Source organism: Arachis stenosperma, chromosome 5 (assembly GCF_014773155.1).
Source record: "Arachis stenosperma cultivar V10309 chromosome 5, arast.V10309.gnm1.PFL2, whole genome shotgun sequence".
Classification (NCBI taxonomy): Eukaryota; Viridiplantae; Streptophyta; class Magnoliopsida; order Fabales; family Fabaceae; genus Arachis; species Arachis stenosperma.
The window spans coordinates 64,020,353-64,028,682 of NC_080381.1; the positions used below are offsets into that span (position 1 = coordinate 64,020,353).

Here is an 8,330-nt window from a genome sequence, read left to right on the forward strand (position 1 = left end):
CCTACTACTTTAATGCCTGTTTTTCACAAAACCCCTTTTATATTTTATTAATTAAATATAATTATTATTACAAACATATTGTTAGTTTGAAAGACTTGGTAATCTAACTTGGACATTGAATGCTTGATCTATGCTACTCATGCCTTTGCCGGCATGCCAATAAATACCTTGCATTTAACTGTCATCACATGCACTTGCTATATTTCTATTGATGACTTTTCACATGTAGTCATGACCATGTGTTAACGTCATTCTTCTTTACTGTGCATTGATTACCACCTTTCCCGTTCTCTTCCTTTCTCTAACCCTTAGCTTTAAAAGTTACTTTCTTTTTTCCTTTTCAGGATGGCCACCAAGAAAGGTAAAGAGAAAGCTACTCCCAAACCACCGGCAAGGAAAGAAATAGAAAGAGCACCAGCTGAGGAACCACAACCCCCATCCACTTGCACATCTTAGCATGCACCAGGACGGTGTAATCTTTAAGTGTGGGGAGGTCGATACCGACTTCCAGGGGTTAGTTACCTTCTTTTCAACACCAATACTCTATTTTCTTTGCTTGTTCATTGTTGCATTTGCATATTTGATTGCATATTTATTTGATTTTATACATTTAGTTACTACTTGATTGAAGTAATATTTTCTTTTTCAAGAAATTTTTATAGTATTTCACTAATTTAAATTGAAAAATTTGTGTTAAACTTGTTTGGAAGATTGTAAATTGGAACATGATTTTTTGAGCCAAAGAACACACAACCCGTGAGATTTTGAGCTTAATTGCATGGTTACATTATTTAACCATAATATTTTATTCTTGTGTGTTTCCTTCTCTATAATTGTAATCTTTACTTTGTTTCAGTCTATATGTCCAATATAGAATGTAGATACATACCTGCATGTGATTGAGGCCATTATTTGAATTTTTGCTCACTTATTCCAAATAAGCCTACCTTTTACATCACCCTTGTTAGCCCCTTGAGCCTTTTAATCCCCTTCTATTCTATAACCACATTACTAGCCTTAAGTAGAAAAACAAATTAAAAATCCCAAGTTGAATCCTTGGTTAGCTTAAGATAGAAATTGTGTATCAACTAAGTGTGGGGAAATTTATGGGAACATGGGATGATAGGAAAAAGGTATTAAAGTGAATAAATTATTTGAAATTTGGGAGCCTGCTCATGTAAAATCAAAATAATTAAAACACCATGTGCATTGATATATTATTCTTATATTTCAAAAAAAAAGAAAAAAATTTTAAGTAATTAAATAAGGGGACAAAAAATTACCCCAATGCAAAAATTAAAGAATCAATGCACATGGGATAAAATCAAAAAAATAAAATTAGTGCATGAGTATGTAACACACAAGTGGAAAAATTAGGCAGCTAGGCAAGATTTTTAGATTATATAGAGTATGTATATGTTAGGTGACATTTTAGACTAATCAAGGGTTCAATTATTAGTTCACTTAGCCTTATATATATATACCCTTACCCTTATCTTAGCCCCATTACAACCTTGAAAAAGACCTCATGATGTTTGTATGTATACATTAAATATTTGTTGATTGGTTAGATAAAAAACAAAGTTTAGAAAGCATGATTAGAGAAGAATAGAGTGATTACCCTATACACTAGAGAGACTAGAGTGATATACACTACCAGTGAGGGTTCAATGCTTGATTCTATGTTCCCTGCTTTCATGAGCTATCTTCTTATAAGTTTACTTGTCTTTTATTGTGTGATTTGAATTAGTGAAATTTGAATTATTTTTGTCTTGGAAAACTTATTTTCTTTTAACCAAGTAGGTAGAAACATTTTGCATGTAGTTGCATCCGCATAGATAGATTACACTGCATACTCTCTATCATTCCTCATCACTCCTTTATAACTTCTCTTGAGCTTAGCATGAGGACATGCTAATGTTTAAGTGTGGGGAGGTTGATAAACCACTATTTTATGGTTTATCCTTTGCTCAATTGGGTGGTTTTTATCAAGTCTTCACCCACTTATTCATATGATTTGCATGGTTTTACATTCTCCTTCCTGATTTTGTGCCATGATTGAAAACATGCTTCTTTGGCTTTTATTTTCTTTTATTTAAATCCTCTATTATTATCATTCGATGCCTTGATATGTGTGTTAACTGATTTCAGGGATTACATGGCAAGAATGGCTTAGAGGATGGAAAGGAAGCATGCAAAAGTGGAAGGAATACAAGAAGTTGAAGAAATTGCTAAGTTGTCCAGCCTTACCTCTTCGCACTAAAACAATCATAACTTGAGCTACAGAGATCCAAATGACGCGGTTCTAGTTTTGTTGGAAAACTAACATCCGGGGCTTCGATTTGATATATAATTTGCTATAGTGTCCGTACAGCTAGGCGATGCGAACGCGCGCTTCACGTGGACGCATTGCAGTGACGAAAAACCAGCGTGGCAGATTTTATAACCACCGAATTCTGGGCTATTTTTGACCCATTTCTCGGCCCAGAAAACACAGATTAGAGGCTATAAAGTTGGGGAATACATCATAGAACATACATACATTCATAATACATACTTTTCATAATTTAGATGTAGTTTTTAGAGAGAGAGGTTCTCTCCTCTCTCTTAGGTTTTAGGATTAGGATTTCTTTTAGTCATTAGGATTATTTCTTCGTACTAGGTTCAATAATTTATGTTTCTCTTCTAATTCTGTTTACTCTGAAGCTTTTATTTGTATTTGATTTATGTTGTCCAATTGGCTTATGAACTTTTCCATGTTAGAATTGACATCTTTATTCAATTTGAGGTATTCCAGATATTTATGATTTTAATTTAGTTTTCTATATTCTTAGTTCTGGTTGATTAATTGGTGATTCTTGAGTTATCAAACTCATCATGATTGATAATTGTTATTATTGCTGATTAATTTAGATTCCTATAACTCTAGTCTTTCCTTAAGGAGTTGACTAGGACTTTGGGTGTTAAATTAATTTGTCCACTTAACTGACCTTCATAGTTAGAGGTTGACTTAGTGGTAGCAAAAATATAATTCTCATCACCATTGATAAGGATAACTAGGATAGGACTTCCAATTTTTATACCTTGCCAAGAGTTTTATTAGTTATTAATTTATTAATTTCCTGCAATCTATTTCTCTTGTTCAAAACCTTTTCAAAAACCCAAAACTACTGTTTTTCATAACCAATAATAAATCATACTTCCCTGCAATTCCTTGAGAAGACGACCTGAGGTTTAAATACTTCGGTTATCAATTCCAAAGGAGTTTGTTACTTGTGACAACCAAAATATTTGTACGAAAGGATTTTCTGTTGGTTTAGAAGCTATACTTACAACGCGATCATATTTGTGAATTTCTCTACCGATAGAAAATCCGTTCGTCAAATTTGTGATTTGCTTTGTTAAATTTGTTTGCTTTGATTGAATTAGAATTACTTTTTTTAAATTTGTTTTAATAATTTGATGCAGTTTTTTTTCGTTTGTTTTGTTTTGTTTGCTTAGGATTTAACTAAGTCAGTGATGAGCGGATAATTTATACGCTTTTTGGCATTGTTTTTAGGTAATTTTTAGTAGAATCTAGCTACTTTTAGGGATGTTTTCATTAGTTTTTATGCTAAATTCACATTTCTGGAGTTTACTATGAGTTTGTGTGTTTTTCTGTGATTTCAGGTATTTTCTGGCTGAAATTGAGGGACCTGAGCAAAACTCTGATAAAAGGCTGACAAAAGGACTGCTGATGCTGTTGGATTCTGACCTCCCTGCACTCGAAATGGATTTTCTGGAGCTACAAAACTCCAAATGGCGCGCTTTCAATGGCGTTGTAAAGTAGACATCCAGAGCTTTCCAGAAATATATAATAGTCCATTTATTCGAGATTAGATGACGTAAACTGGAGCTCAACGCCAGTTTTGTGTTGCATTCTGGAGTCAAACGCCAGAAACACGTCACGAACCAGAGTTGAACGCCAAAAACACGTTACAACTTGGCGTTCAACTCCAAAAGAAGCCTCTGCACGTGTAAAGCTCAAGCTCAGCCCAAGCACACTCCAAGTGGGTCCCGGTAGTGGATTTCTGCATCAATTATTTACTTTTGTAAACCCTAGTAGCTAGTCTAGTATAAATAGGACAGTTTACTATTGTATTAGAAGTCTTTTGACAGTATAGTCTTTGACCACATCTTTGGATGTTTAGTTTTTAGACCAGGGGGGCTGGCCATTCGGCCATGCCTGGACCATCACTTATGTATTTTCAACGGTGGAGTTTCTGAACACCATAGATTAAGGGTGTGGAGCTCTGTTGTACCTCGAGTTTTAATGCAATTACTACTATTTTCTATTCAATTCAGTTTATTCATGTTCTAAGATATTCGTTGCACTTCACCATGATGAATGTGATGATCCGTGACACTCATCATCATTCTCACCTATGAACGCGTCACTGACAACCACTTCCGTTCTACCTTAGATCGGGTGCATATCTCTTGGATTCCTTAATCAGAATCTTCGTGGTATAAGCTAGAATTGATGGCGGCATTCATGAGAATCCGGAAAGTCTAAACCTTATCTGTGGTATTCCGAGTAGGATTCAGGGATTGAATGACTGTGACAAGCTTCAAACTCGCGATTGTTGGGCGTGATGACAAACGCAAAAGAATCAATGGATTCTATTCCGACATGATCAAGAATCGACAGATGATTAGCCGTGCCGTGACAGAGCATTTGGACCTTTTTCACTGAGAGGATGGGATGTAGCCATTGACAACGGTGATGCCCTACATACAGCTTGCCATGGAAAGGAGTAAGAAGAATTGAAAGTATGAAAGCAGTATGTTGCAGAGATCCAAAAGGAACACATCATCTCCATACACTTATCTGAAATTCTTACCAATGATTTACATAAGTATTTCTATCTTTATTTTCTGTTTATTTATTATTATTATTCGAAAACTCCATAACCATTTATTATCCGCCTAACTGAGATTTACAAGATGACCATAACTTGCTTCATACTAACAATCTCCGTGGGATCGACCCGTAAGGTTTATTACTTGGACGACCCAGTGCACTTGCTGGTTAGTTGTGCGAAGTTGTGAAGAAAGTGCTGAGTTATAAACGCGCATACCAAGTTGAATGCCATTGTTAGATATCACAATTTCGTGCACCAAGTTTTTGGCGCCGTTGCCGGGGATTGTTCGAGTTTGGACAACTGACGGTTTATCTTGTTGCTCAGATTAGGTAAATTTCTTTTTGTTCTATTTTTGAAAAAAAAAATATTTTTCAAAATTCTTTCAAAAAAAATTTTTTTTCCTTTTGTTTTCGAAAATTATTCAAAATTTTTAAGAATGAATTCTAGAGTTTCATGGTAATATGTTGAAGCCTGGCTGGCTGTAAAGCCATATCCAAATTCTTTTGGATTGAGGCTTCCACTTGTCAACATAAAAGGCATGTATATGGAGTTGGATGAAGTATCAGCTGTTGCATGCCTGATTTATATCCTAAAGCTGGCTGGCTATTAAGCCATGTCCAACCCTTGGATTGGAGCTTTAGGCTAACATTGAAAGATTCCTGGAATTCTTCTTAAAAAATTTTTTGAATTTCTTATTTTTTTTTCCTATATGTTTTCCGAAAAAAATAAAAGAAAATACAAAAAAAATCATAAAATCATAAAAAAACCAAAAATATTTTGTGATTCTTGTTTGAGTCTTGTGTCATGTTTTAAGTTTGGTGTCAATTGCATATTCACTTTGTTCTTGTATTTTTCGAAAATTTATGCATTCATAGTATTCTTCATGATCTTCAAGTTGTTCTTGGTAAGTCTTCTTGTTTGATCTTGATGTTTTCTTGTTTTGTGTTTTTTGTTGTTTTTCATATGCATTTTTGCATTCATAGTGTCTAAGCATTAAAGATTTCTAAGTTTGGTGTCTTACATGTTTTCTTTGCATCAAAAATTTTTCAAAAATATGTTCTTGATGTTCATCATGATCTTCAAAGTGTTCTTGGTGTTCATCTTGATATTCATAGTGTTTTTGCATGCATCATGTGTTTTGATTCATAATTTTCATGTTGTGAGTCATTTTTATGTTTTTCTCTCTCATAACTAAAAATTCAAAAATCAAAAAATTATCTTGTCCTTATTTTTCTCAAAATTTCGAAAATTTGAGTTGACTTAGTCAAAAAATTTTAAAAAAACTTAGCTATTTCTTATAAGTCAAGTCAAATTTTCAATTTTAAAAATCTTATCTTTTCAAAATCTTTTTCGAAAATCAAATCTTTTTCATTTTCTTATTAATTTTTGAAAATATTTAAAAATATTTTTTTCAAAATCTTTTTCTTATCTTTATTTCAAAATTTCGAAAACTTTACTAACAACTAATGTGATTGATTCAAAAATTTGAAGTTTGTTACTTTCTTGTTAAGAAAGGTTCAATCTTTAAATTCTAGAATCATATCTTTTAGTTTCTTGTTAGTCAAGTAATCAAATTTTAATTTTAAAAAAATCAATTCTTTTTCAAAATATCTTTTCTATCATATCTTTTTCAAAATTTTATCTTTTTCAAAAATTTGATTTCAAAATATCTTCAAACTTCTTATCTTTTCAAAATTAAATTTCAAATCTTTTTCAACTAACTAGTTGACTTTTTGTTTGTTTTAACTATATCTTATCTTTTTCAAAACCACCTAACTACTTTCCTCTCTCTAATTTTCGAAAATTACCTCCCTCTTTTTCAAAATTCTTTTAATTAACTAAATGTTTTATATTTTAATTTTAATTTTAATTCTTCTTTTAATTTTTGAAAATCACTAACCCTTTTTCAAAATTAATTTTCGAATTCTCTCCATCTCATCTTCTTCTATTTATTTATTTATTTACTAACACTTCTCTTCATCTCAAGAATCTGAACCTATCTTCACCCTTGTGTTTGGATTCTTACCTTTTTCTTCTTCTATTCCTTTCTTCTTCTACTAACATAAAGGAATCTCTCTACTGTGGTAAAGAGGATCCATATTATTATTTTCTGTTTCCTTCTTTTTCATATGAGCAGGAGCAAGGACAAGAATATTCTTGTTGAGACAGATCCTGAACTTGAAAGGACTCTGAAGAGGAAACTAAGAGAAGCTAAATTACAACAATCTAGAGATGACCTTACAGAAATTTTCGAAAAGGAATAGGAGATGGCAGCCGAAAATAATAATTCAAGGAGGATGCTTGGTGACTATACTACACCTACTTCCAAATTTGATGGAAGAAGCATCTCAATCCCTGCCATTGGAGCAAACAATTTTGAGCTGAAACCTCAACCGGTTGCTCTACTGCAACAGAACTGCAAGTTTTATGGACTTCCATCAGAAGATCCCTACCAGTTTTTAACTGAGTTCTTGCAGATCTGTGAGATTGTTAAGACTAATGGAGTAGATCCTGAAGTCTACAGGCTCATGCTTTTCCCCTTTGCTATAAGAGACAGAGCTAGAATATGGTTGGATTCACAACCTAAAGATAGCCTGGACTCCTGGAATAAGCTGGTCATGGCCTTCTTGGCTAAGTTCTTTCCTCCTCAAAAGTTGAGCAAGCTTAGAGTGGATGTTCAGACTTTCAAACAAAAAGATGGTGAATCCTTTTATGAAGTTTGGGAAAGATACAAGCAGATGACCAAAAGGTGTCCTTCTGACATGCTTTCAAAGTGGACCATTTTGGATATATTCTATTATGGTCTATCTGAGTTCTCTAAGCTATTTTGGATATATTCTTACCAATGATTTACATAAGTATTTCTGTCTTTATTTTCTGTTTATTTATTATTATTATTCGAAAACTCCATAACCATTTATTATCCGCCTAACTGAGATTTACAAGATGACCATAGCTTGCTTCATACCAACAATCTCCATGGGATCGACCCTTACTCACGTAAGGTTTATTACTTGGATGACCCAGTGCACTTGCTGGTTAGTTGTGCGAAGTTGTGAAGAAAGTGCTGAGTTATAAATGCGCATACCAAGTTGAATGCCATTGTTAGAGATCACAATTTCGTGCACCAGTCAAGTTTTATAACAATACTATTTTAACAATTTGTAGTTATATTGGAAAAGATGGAATCTGAAATCGTGAATAATATTGCTCAAGTTGGTTCTGTATTTGAGTTTTAAGTCGAGGTTGATCTACCTAGTTTATAAATTATAATTTTTTTATGTCTTTAAAAATTATAAGTTTATTGAAATATTTGTAAAATTATATATTTTTTAATATTTAATAATTTAATAATTATTTAAAAAAAAAACAAAAATTGATGAACTTAGTCTGATAACTGGCCAATTTGTCATTAAATAAAACGGG

The 8,330-nt window shown here is 32.9% G+C and overlaps 1 non-coding gene across 1 annotated transcript; it reads right to left on the reverse strand.

The window, feature by feature from the left end:
* Positions 1 to 7,564: 7,564 nt before the first annotated feature.
* LOC130983557 (small nucleolar RNA R71) lies at positions 7,565 to 7,672 on the reverse strand. Its single transcript, XR_009087542.1, has one exon. It is a non-coding gene; the product is annotated as a small nucleolar RNA R71 (small nucleolar RNA).
* Positions 7,673 to 8,330: the final 658 nt, after the last annotated feature.